Below are 13,150 nucleotides of genomic sequence, written 5' to 3'. Positions count from 1 at the left end.
TGAGACTGCAGGTTTGAAACTAGAATTTTAAAATAGAGTTGTGTAGGCTCAGGCCTAAGGCCATCTTCACAGGACTCCTCAGAGGGTCTCTGTGGCAGATAAACCTCTATCCTCCCCCCCTTACTAGTCTATTGAAGCTTGTATCAGCAGTTAAAAGCCTGGGCATTTTGTTCCATAATTGTATGGTGTTTTCAGCTTGTCTCTAAAGCCCTTTGTAGGCATCCATGTGCCATGAGTCCAGCATGTTCCCACATTGTTTTTTGAAGTCTGGGATAATTATCTGAAGAGAACCCCAACTTCATTTGTTGTTTTCATGCACAAGAGAGATTGTACTTTTAGAGCTTGTTATGAAGGTTTTTTTTTTTTTTTTTTTTTTTTTTTGTGTGTGTGTTGTTTTCCTTTTGGTACCAGGAATTCAACACAGGGGTGTTCAGCCACTGAATCACATTCCCAGCCCTTTTTAAATATTTTTATATGGAGACAGGGTCACTTTGAGTTTCTTAGGGCCTCATTAAGTTGCTGATGCTGGATTTTAACTCAATGCTCCTCATGACTCCTGAGCTTTTTAAACGTAGGGGAAGCAGTATCACAAATTGAGAGAACAACAATATAAATTCCAGAACTTCAGCTTAGCTCTTCCTAGATCTGAGAATAAACCTCTAGTTTTCTAGCTCTCTGTTCACATATTCAAATCTATGGTTCTTTTTTAATAGTGAATTAATATAAAATTAATTAGTATAAAATAGAAGAGATAGTAAAATGACAGTGTAATCAAGATAATGAAACTCATTCTAACACAGCTGGAGGCTAACTGGAAGATATGTTAATGAGCACCATTAAGGCCTATTTCAAAGGTAAAAAACCTTAATGTCCACTTTTGGGAACACCTTCAACAAAGTCCTTTGTCCAGTGGTGAAGTTGCAAGAGAAAAGATGTGTCACAGAAAAGATGAAAATGAACACATATGGTAGTCAGGATGCCTATTTTAAAACCTATTTTAAATAAATTTTTTCATGTCTGCTGAAAAACATCTGTAAACTTTTAAGATAGCACACAAAAATGAGTTTATCTGGTATCATTCCCCATCCCACATGGTGGGAGTTCTATTTTGACTTGCTTAAATAAATAGATTTTATTCTTCAAAATTTGTGAGACAAGCACCCAGATGCAATTGGCAAAGTGAGAAATTTTGTTTCATCTCAAAACTCCACTTTCAACATTATCAATGACTATTTTCCCATATTTTATTTCATTTTTCTTCAAGAACTAGAGAGCATTTTCAAAAGATTTGATTTATCATCCATGTAGGAATGGCGGAAAAGCTCCATAAACTCAACAATCAGAACTGTAGAGGCCTGTCACAGAAGAGAAGGGGGATGGGGGAAGAAGAGAGAGAGAAGGTGGAAGAGAGGGGGAGGGGATGGGGAGAGAGAGAGGGAGAGGGTGTTGATATTTATGAGCTCAATGGGGATGAGGAGGAGCATAGGGGAGTGGGCTCTTACTTCTTTATTGGCTGAGAGTTCACGCCACTTTGGGGATTTGGAGGTGTGCCATTGTGCCATTAAAAGTTTGCACCATTCAGTATCATGGACCTGAGCTCCTGGAAGAGAACTGCTCCAAGCACCATCTTTTTTTTAAGAGACACACACACACACACACACACACACACACACAAAGAGAGAGAGAGAGAGAGAGAGAGAGAGAGAGAGAGACAGAGAGAGAGAGAGAGAGATTTTTATTTCATTTTATTTTTTTTAGTTTTCAGCGGACACAACATCTTGTTTGTAGGTGGTGCTGAGGATGGAACCTGGGCTGCACACTTGCTAGGTGAGTGCTCTACCACTTGTGCTACATTCCCAGCCTTTCCAGGCACCATCTTTACCAACAATCCGAGCTTTTTACATATGAATAAAGCAGAATAAAATTAGGTGACATTAAAAAGAATTAATCTCTTCTAAATGAGGTAATTTAGTTTATGTGTCCAAATAAAGGTCCTCAATTCATTTTGTTTTCATATGTAAGACCTTTTTATTAAAATGGCCCTGACCCATAGAAGCATTCTAAACATTTCAGTGAACACCTTTCTCTGGTGTGACAGGAAATTAAAAGTGGGACTAACTTAAATTTAAACTACATGAAAGATCAATCTCTCCTTTATTCCTTTTTTGTTTGTTTGTTTGTTTTTGTTTTTTTGTGGAACTGGGAATTAAACTCAGGGCCTCATGCTTAGAATGCAAGCACTCTACCAGCTGAGCTATATCTCCAGTCCCATATTTTGGGAGGCAAAACCAGGGATTGAAGTCATGGGCACTCTACCACTGAGCCACATCCCTACACTTATTTTTTATTTTTACTTAGAGAAAGGTTTTCACTGTGTTTCTTAGCTTCTCACCATTGCTGAGACTGACTTCAAATTCAGGATCCTCCTATCTCAGCCTCTGAAGCAGCTGAGATTACAGACATAAACCACCATGCATGGCCAACTTCAATCTCAAAAACTAAAGTACACAGCAAATTAGGTCACAGGCTGTCAACAAATAGGTACACTATGTAAAAAACTATTTTTTAGTTGTTGATAGACCTTTATTTTATTTACTTATATGTAGTGCTTAGAATTAAGCCAAGTGCCAGACAAGTTAGCTACCACTGAGCCCCAGCCCCCTTGTACATATATATATATATATATATTTTTTTTTATGGTGGATACTAGAGATTGAATTTAGAAACACTGGACTACTGAGACTCAGTCTCAGGGTTATTTTTTACTTCATTTAGAGATGAGGTTTCACTGAGTCATTTAGCACCTCACTTTTGCTAAGGCTGGCTTTGAAGTTTTGTTCCTCTCATTTAAGCACAAAGTCACACCTCCAGCCCCATTTTATTTTATTTTATTTTTTGTACCAGGGATTGAAGCCAGAGGCACTTAACCCCGGGCCACATCCCCAGCCCTATTTTGTATTATACTTAGAGACAGAGTCTCACTGAGTTGTCTAGGATCTCACTTTGGCTGAGGGTGACTTTGAATTTACCATCTCCTTGCCTCATTTTCCCATCCTTCTGGGATTATGATTGTGTGCACCTTGCCCAACACAGTTGTGGTGTTTTTGTTTGTTTGTTTGTTTGCTTTAGTATTTACTCAGTTGCTGAAGCTGTCCTTGAATGTGAAATCTCACTGCTGAAATCTCCTGAGTCACTGAAATTACAGAAACAAATCACCATACCGGTTCTTTTCAGTTCATACAAAGGCAGAATTGGGATGTCAAACAGAAAGAGAGATGTTAAAATCACCTTACCTATTATAAAAGGTACAATAATCATAAATGCCAACATGTAACAATTCTTCAGCTTCATTTATATACAGAAAGTAGATGATATGTTTTTACTCCTACTCTAGAAAAAAAGTAGAATATGTTTCCAAAACTTTGAATATGGTCTCTTATTATTTTTTATGAATTATGTAATGCTGTTTGCTATGAAAGTGTATCAGTAAGGTATCTGGTCAACAAACATTTGATTTTTTTTGTTTTTTCTGTCAGAACACTGTTACCTCCATGAGAATAAGCCCACAATAATTTTTTAATCATGAGTTATTTTGGGAAAAAAAATCAGGGTATTTTATTGACAGCCAGATTCCACTGTAAATTTCAGTGAATTTACCAACCATCAGCTAAAAATATGCAGCAAAGATTCCAGGTGAACTGAGCCTAAATTGATGACCATCCCAAATATGAGCTAATAAGTTTTAGAATGAGTTAATTAGTGATGAAAGGGTAAAGTTTCTAAGCTGGAAAGCTTGAATGTAAAAGATTAGGTATTATTAAGTTCCTCTGTTACACCCAGATTCTTGAGATAGTTAAGACAAGGCCCTACTGGCCATTTAGCCTAGAGCCCTGTGCAGTTGTCACAGGGCCTGAACCAATCAGTTTGAATGTGTAACCCGCTTAGGAATGACCAATCACCCCTGCCCGACCTGTTCCCACCAATGAATGTGCTAATCACGTCTCAGAGTTGTTGTTCAATTTTCCTGCGCCTCATGATGATATGTTCTGATGTATGCAAAGCCCACCACCCTCTCCAGAAAGTGTACTTAAGCTCTGCTTGACCTCTGTTCTGGGCTTTGGGCTGCTCTCCCTTCTTTAGTGACCACGGGGCCCCAGCGCGCTGGAATGGATCCCCAATAAATCCCCTTTTGCCAATTGCATGGAGCCAGTCTCTTGTGTGGTCTCCTTCTCTGATGCTCTGCTGGACCCTACCATTGACAGATAATTAGTTAATTTTTTCACTATAGGCTGGATGCCAGTATTCAATCACATGATGTGCAGAGGTTGTATGAAAAACAGCAATCATCTTATAGACAGTGATTTATTTTTTCTTCATTAAAATTTTGTTGACTCTCTTAATAAACTGTATTGAACTATAGAAAAATATTAATAGATATATATGCCTTTAATTGTGAAAATATTCTCCCAGTACCTTATAAATTTGGTATGAATATTAGCATAATTATAAAAGCCAAATATCTCAATCCTGCCTCTAGCGTCAAGGTAAAATTGCAAATAAGTTTCCCTTTAATGTATTTATATTGTAGAGTCTGGGCTACTGAAACATCTGAAGACCTGGCACCTTCTGTGATACCAATTCTTTATGTTTACCATGTGGGATCTGAAATGGGAATGAATCTGTTTTTAGAATCTAGTGAGAAATAATGCCCACATTTGTACAGTTCTGGGTTGGAGCTGCCAGCTATCCCAATGTGCACTGTCTCTCCTGTTCTTTGGCCCTGTTGAGAATATGTCAAGGAAGTGTATTCCATCACCTAGGACATAAAAAATGAGTGGTTCAGGCCTTTCATCTTGCTGATGTCAATGAATCCATAGCTCTCAATGTGAAATTTGGATACAGTAAACTGAGATATGCCTGAGACTTCAGGTAAATAGTGAATATTAAGATGCTTTTCTAAAAGTGCATGTATGTATTAATGAATTCATAGTGTCAAACCATGATAATATATTGAATATAGAGTTTTTAGTTACAATTTGTTTAAACTCTTATTTTCTTCTTCTCCTTCTCCTCCTTTTCCCTCCTCCTCTTCCTCCTCCTCCTTTTTTTCATTTAAGGACAGAGTCTTACTGAGTTTCTTAGTGCCTTACTTTTTGCTGAAGATAACATTGAACTCACAGTTCTCCTTCAACCACCTCCTGAGCCACTTGGATTACAGGTGTATGTCACTGTGCCTAACTTTTTTTTCTCATTTTTAATTTGAATAGAAAAAACTTTAAAATTATACTTGTGAGTCTCTTTTTAGGGGTGAGAGATATGGGGACCTTGATGCCTAAGGAAATTGCTAATGAGTTTAAACCTCAAGGTGTTTTTCATAAGATAAGAGAACAGAAAAGTTAAATAAAAATTTAAAATAACTGTGATATCATTTCCATAAATAAAAATATATACATATTTATTCACAAATTGCTTTAACCTTATATACAGTGATAACTGTCAATGCACTTCTGTCTGGGTTAGGTCCTACTATTGGAAGGAAATTCTCCCTGAAAGTAAATCAACCCAAGGCATTTAATGCAATTCACAGCCACTCAAAATAATAAGAAGAAGAAGGGTAGGGGGATTCTAGAATTGTGATGCACACCTGTAATATAAGTAACTTAAAAAAGCATCAAAGGAAAAATTTATACTCTCTCTCTCTCTCTCTCTCTCTCTCTTTCTCTCTCTCTCTCTCTCTCTCTCTATATATATATATATATATATATATATATATATATATATAGATTAGATAGATAGATAGATAGATAGATATAGATAGATATATATATGTATATATATATACACAAGTAGTGAGGGTATACAAGTCTAAGACACAGTCCTTTTTTTTTGAATTTTTATTTGTTGCTGTAGGTTGATATAATATCATTATTAGTTTGTTTCTTGTTTTTTTTTAATGTGCTGCTAAGTGTTCAACCCAGTACCTCACACATAATAGAAAAGCACTCTACCAGAAGATTCTGACCCCTTTTTTCTTTGACATTGAGGGCCTGCTATCCTCTCATGTTTTTAATTGCTGGACTCAGCAGTTTTAGGTGTGCTTCTTTTCACATTTTGATACCATTGTCAGCAGATCCAAGATCTTAAATTAGATAGTCCTTAATACAAAGTTTCTCATTTTGACTTCTTAGTTAAATATTAGTTTTCAAGTACAGGTAGATGCAAACTATTATTGAATTAAATCGTTTTTATTTGATTTTCTTTACAAAAGTCTTTTTTTTCTCTTTTCTTAGGTCACTATGTTCTCAGGTTAGAGTATTAACAGGAGATGCTTTCAGTTCATGGGAAATATAATTTTTCTTTAAATAACAAAAAATCTATCCTTGATTTTAATGGTTTTAATGGAGGGAAAAATGATTTGTTGAGACACATAAGGAAAATTGACAATATTAACATCATGTTTAGGATAGACTAGAAAGAAATCATAATTAATAAAAGAATAAGTGCACATAATCCAGATTTTTAAAAATTTGAAAATGCCTTTCCCCCATAAGCCTGCAGAACCATCATTTAATGATGATAGCAGCATAAAATATTTTAGGTTCTAAGGTGGAGACTAAAGAAAAAGAAAAATATTGATGGCTTCAGAAGTTCTTTTTCTCCTTATGAGTTGTTTTTAAATTTTTATTACTTTTAATTTGGTTGAGAGATACTAAAAAACTTCAATGGCCCAGGGAGAATTGCCCCACCTCTCCACCTCCTATGCCCTCCACCCATATTTCTTTTTTTTTCTCAGTCCACCTTTGGACTCCTCCCCCCAGTCCTTTTCCCAGTGACAGGACTTGGCAGCAGCCACTGCTGGAGAGGAGGAGGGAGGGATGGCCTTGCTCCCGAACCCCCTCCTCTGCTCCAGAGCTCCAGTGGTCCATCTCTCTCAGCAAATGCTGAGATGAGGAGGAGGAGGGGGAGGGGTGGAGCAGGAAGAGGAGGAAGAGGAGGAGGGGAGGAGGAGGGGGGAGGAGGAGAAGGAGGAAGAGGAGTGGGGGAGGAGGAGGAGTGTGGAGCAGGAGGAGTTGCTGACAGGAGGAGTTATAACGTGGGAACTTGGCGGCAGCAACCTCAGCTACAGCTTTGGCGGCAAAGGTCAGCGCCCTGGGCAGCTGGCACCTAACGGAGGGTAACCTGAGCCAGTCACGGTGCCTTCCCCTGGGGCTGCGAGGGCAGGGCGGGTGGGAGGTAGGCGGGGCTCCGGGTCCCCACCCCCGGCTGTGAGTGCCCGCGTGGAGCCCGGAGGATCTGAGCGCCCCCAAGAGGGCTGTTTCTGGGTGCGGGCATTGCTGACCCAGTGTCCGGAAAAGGGGAGTTGCATCCCGGAAGCGCCAAGGAGCTGGGGAGTTGGGGTTTGGGGTGGGGAGGCGGGATGCGCGGGGGAGAAGCGGAGTCCCGGGAAAGATAGGAGGCCTCCAGCGCCTTGGGAGAACTCGGGAGACGAGTCCTGGAGCGCGACGCGGGGGGAGGCTGCAGCCCCCGGTGCAGGCCAGAGGTGAGCGCCGAGGCGGGGTGGAGGGGAGCGCAGGCTCCGCCCGCACTGGAGAAGCGAGCCGCCCAGACTGGTGCGGTGTTGGAGACAGCCTAGGCTCCAGCTCTCCCGAGGGCAGCGAGGGGAGGCAGGGTGCTGGGGGTTTGTGAAGGTGAAGCGGAGTTTCAGAGGCGGCCACCGGCTGAGCCTGTAGGAGGAGGAGGGGAGCCCCGCCCCACAGGCGGCTGCCCTTGTCAGCGCCACAGTAGGGGACAAGGGGCGCCTCACAACTTGGGCTGACAGGAAGGCACTGCAGCGGGCAGGGCCACGGAGGCTCAGGCAGAGCAGGCAAGGCCTCAGATGGGAGCCTGGCCAGCAGTGGTGGGGGCCGGGAGCCAGGGGCGGGGAGCCAGAGCAAGGGGCGGGGATTGGGGGCGGGGCTTCAGAGGCGCCCAGCTCGCTCCCCCTTGACTTAACTTTCTGGGTGGGCATGTGTGCCAGAGGTGCGCTGGGGCCAGCTGGGGAAGGAGGAGTCCACCCATATTTCAGCTCAAAATTGTATTTATGGAGTTCTTGATGTCTAAAAAACTTTGCTTTATGAAAAGAACCAACTACTCTCAACTTTTATTCATTGTAACTAAATTATTTCTTTGTACACGGAATAAAAAAAATTATTAAATTTATTTGAAGACATTCGAATAACATTTGGTTATGCAGTCTGCCTATTTTAATATGACTTGCAAAATTGAAAACTGCAGAGGAATTCAAAGTCAATAGAAAAATCTCTAAACTTTATTAAGGACATTCATCTCAAAATGTGGTTTAAAATTAGGCACTTCACCATCTGACACAGGAAGAGAAAGATAAGAAACCAAATAAAATACTAGCAAAGTCTGACAGAAACTCTCTTTCCAAAATTAGACTTATTAATCTTCACATGAGAGACTCCATTTTCTACAGCGGGCTTATTTTTTTAATATACAAGACCCCCTCTCCTCCCACTAAAATTAGAAAATTACACTGGTTTCTTGGAGCTTCTGCCCAAGTTTCTTCCTTATGAACCACTGACATTTCTGCAAACCTCCTCTAAATATTGTGAGAGATAGAAGTGGCTTTTTATTTGGAAAAGTAGTTGTGATTTAGAATTATCAGTGAAACCCCTTGGGGCTTTATTGAATCATGTCAACAGCTGTCAGTAATAATATGTACTTTGCTGGCCACAACATAATGTATTGATATGTATAAAACAATGTTATAAACTAGAAAAAATATGTTATTTATAATTTATATGAAGTCTTATGAATAGTACAGAGTTCTTTGTGAGCATTATGTTGCTGTAGATAATAAATTTACCCTGTTCTCTGGCCTCCCAAGAGAGTTGTAAAGCAGAATATATTGGTTCACCTTTGTGATAATAAACAATTTTAGTATGTCAGTAGGTTCTAGCTACATTTACTTCTGAGGTCTTAAAGAATAGTTTGCTCTAAATGGTTCTTGGAGTGTTTTTACTGGCTCTGACTCTCCTGGGTAATGTTTCAGTGAGTGATATGATCAGATAACAAGTGGCACTATTTCTCAAGTATTGATATTGTGATATCTCCTGTACTTTTATTGCCTGGAGTAGCTGATTTTTTCTTAACTGGATCTGTAGTTCTTTGTATGTATTTTTAATATGATTTTTTAAAGTGGTTTATAGACTTGTGTACATTTTCTAAGTGATATCACCCTTCTTTCTCAGTTATTTTTGCATGGATCAGCAATCAATAAGTCCTTACTGTTCTTGTTTTATCTTCTTGACAGAATACAGACACCCTTATAGGAAATATTTCTCTTGAAACTGAAATATTGATCAATTCATCACCTCTTCATGTGTTCCAAATGGTAAAAAGACATCTGCATTGGTAGCAAATCATAATTGATTATATAAATTTAATTTAGAGTAACATGTTTACATAAACTTTGTGAGAATAGCCAAGCTTTCTGTGTTTATTAATTTCTCCTACAATAACAGTAAGGGTGGTGATTTTTGCATAGGAAGAAAAACTCTGATATTCAATCATTCTTTTGGGTGATAACATCAACTGAATTTTTAACATGTTGTAATTTCCTCACAGGATAAAAAAAGAAGAAATACATTTATAAGCAGCACTTTATTGAAGGTAATAGCTTTGCTACAAGGGGTGAAGGATTTCATTTTGTTCTTATTTTCTTAAAACTGCATAGACTAATTATGAGGAAGTACTTAAGCACTTTTTAAATTTATATACATTTTTTGGATGTTGATGGGTCTTTGTTTTGTTTATATGCAGTGCTTAGATAAAATCCTGTGCCTCAAACATGCTAAGCAAGTGTTCTACCATTGAGTCACAATCCCAGCTCCAGACACAAACCCAGGTCTTTCAGCCCCTTCTTGATGTGTAGAATTTCTCACCTATGCCTCTGCTGTCTTGATCTAAGTATCCATACATTTACCTCACACTGATACAGTGATTTGATGCACATACACAATACTATTTACTGCAACAAAACAGCATGGTTCATAACTTAAATCAATTTTAAGCATTCAAGCTAATTAGAGTCATAAAGCTATAAGAATAGGGCCTTTTAATCCACTGGTATATTAACCTATTTAAGGTGGTTGTGATTTTTATACCAAAAAATCCTGAAGTAGTCCTGAAGAATATTTGGATTGAAACAGGTGAAAAATAATGGTTGAGGCCCACTGCTCTTTTGTGTTTCACTAATATTAATGCAGAGATCATTAGGAGCAGCACACTAGCTGAGCTGAATAAAGATGGCCAATTTCAAACAAAATAATTATTTATATAATACAGGACCTCTTAGATCACATCAGGTTGACTCCTTTAGAAAGCAAATGTGTAAGCCATGCAGCTCACAAGACATGACATGGATCATCCACATTCCACATGGCTTCTGAGGCCTCTGTTTGGCAGCAGAAGACCCTCAACACTGGCTCCCACAAAAGAGATTCCTGCAGCCCAATATTGGGATTAGAAAATTGTAGTAAACTATGGTGAAAGCAATTTTGAAGACAGATGCCTTCTGTTTGTTTCCAGAAAAAAACAGTAAGGAAAATATGAGTGAAAAAGTCCTTTTCCATGAACTCCTATTTGTTTTGCTTTGTGAGCATACCCTATAGAAGAAAATAGAATTCTGACTGTGAGGGGAAATTCTGACTGTGGACCTCCAGTGATTGTTATAGAAGAATAGGAAATGTTGACACCAAGGGTATGCTATCAAATACTTAGCATAGGACTGCATACTTCTTTGATAAAAGGCTCTGTGGTAAATAGAAAATGCTGGTAAAATCTTTTCTTTTGGTTTCATGAAGCCTAGAGTTTTATTTGGTGTTTGAGATTCATTGTGCTTTGAAATATAATCTTCATAGCATCCCTGCCATAGGTTTATATGAAAGGTGATTTAGCGTACTGTGGTGGGCTAACATCCATTGCTTCTTTTTATGGGAAACATTTTCAACTAAAAAAATAAAAATGGCCAATACTCTTTAATAGGGAATTTTATTCATCATTGAGTGGAGGCTTCCTTAAAATGCTTTTATTCAAACACATCTTTTTTGAGAGAGAGAGAGAGAGAGAGAGAGAGAGAGAGAGAGAGAGAGAGAGAGAGATTGATTTAATATTTTTTTTTTTTTTTAGTTTTTGGTGGATACAACATCTTTATTTGTATGTGGTGCTGAGGATCGAACCCAGGGCCGTGTGCATGCCAGGCGAGCATGCTACTGCTTGAGCCACATCCCCAGCCCCCTCAAACACACCTTTTATTTAAAATATAGAAATGACTGGCTTTACAAAGCCCGTTATGTAAAAAAAATTCAGACACTTTAAAATAAACAGATCACTCACATTATATTTTCTACAAAAATATTTTATTTACCATTATATTTAGAAAAATATAAAAGAATCAAATTATTTCACATACATATAAAAGTTAACCTTAGATAAAACATATATGCATTTATACATAGTGTTCTAGAGTGTACATGCACATACATATTCTAAAACATATAAAAAATTTCATCAACTTGGAGAAAAATTCCAGGAAGTATCTAGTATTGATATTATTTAATAAACTTTCATGAATAAGTAATTACAAAATCATGTCTAAACTTGTGAGAAGTAGTTTCATATGTTATCTTTATCCCAAGAAAATAAGTTTTTAGAGATTTATCAGAGGATAAATAATCTTCATTCCTCACAGTCTTATCATGCATTTACTACTTTTCTTATTTTTAGCATGAATTCTCTAGTACTTTAAGACTTCTTTCTTCATTTATATATTTAGTTTTCCACTTCTGCCTATTTTGTTTTACTTTCTTAATCACTCTTTGTATTCTGTTTTTCTCTCTCTCACTCAAAGAATAGATTTAAATGAATAATATATTACTTTTTTAATAAATGAATATATTTTAGTTGCTTCAAAAGTATTTGCTTTTTTTCATAATGTTACACTTATTCTTGAGTATTACAAACTCCACAATGGAATATATAAAACATTTCAACATATATAAACATGCTTTTTTATTTTTGTATTTAAATATTTTTTTAAAGAGAGAGTGAGAGAGGAAGAGAGAGAAAGACAGAGAGAGAATTTTAATATTTATTTTTTAGTTATCGGCGGACACAACATCTTTGTTTGTATGTGGTGCTGAGAATCGAACCCGGGCCGCACGCATGCCAGGTGAGCATGCTACCACTTGAGCCACATCCCCAGTCCCTGTATTTAAATATTTTATTTTCTCTGAATTTGCTCACAATTTTTTATAACATAATTTTTAGATTTTATTCTAATTTGTTATAAAAGACAGTAGAATGCATTGTAGTTCATATTACACAAATAGAGTACAATTTTTCATATCTCTTGTACACAACAGAGTCACACAATTCATGTCTTCATACATGTACTTAGGGTAATGACATCCATCTCATTCCACCACTTTCCTATCCCCATGCTCCCTTTCTTCCCCTTCCTCCCCACTGCCTTATCTATAGTTTGTCTATTCCCCCCATGCTTCTCCCTCCTTTCCATTACCTATCAGCAATTTTATGTCAGAGAAAACATTCAACATTTGGTTTGGGGGGATTGGCTTACTTCACTTAGCATAATATTCTTCAGCTCCATTCATTTACCTGCTTATGCCATGATTTCATTCTCTTTAATGATGAGCATTATCCCATTTTGTACACAAAGAACATTTTCTTTATCAATTCATATACTGAAGGGCATCACAGTATACTACAAAAATGCAGCTACAACAATGTTTATAGTAGCACAATTTCAAAAAATGATTTTAACTATCAGATTATAAATGCTTTTTCTAAAAATCTGATATAAAGGTATAAAAACTCTAGATGGTTTTTATTGAACATTGTGGATGTTGAAGGTGTTGAATATTTTCTTATATATTTGTCATCAGAAATACTATTATTTCTACTAATAAAATGTTTCTAAAATGAAAATATTAAATGGAGAAGCCAATAAAGTAATAGCCTTGCCTCATAATATATTAGGTGTAAGACTTTGTGAATATTATAGTATTTTTAGGTGTAAAACCTTAGCTATATTTCATTTGAATCTTAGCTTTTCTCACTTAGT

This window comes from Ictidomys tridecemlineatus, chromosome 16 (assembly GCF_052094955.1).
Source record: "Ictidomys tridecemlineatus isolate mIctTri1 chromosome 16, mIctTri1.hap1, whole genome shotgun sequence".
Taxonomy (NCBI): domain Eukaryota; kingdom Metazoa; phylum Chordata; class Mammalia; order Rodentia; family Sciuridae; genus Ictidomys; species Ictidomys tridecemlineatus.
This window is presented reverse-complemented; position numbering follows the sequence as displayed.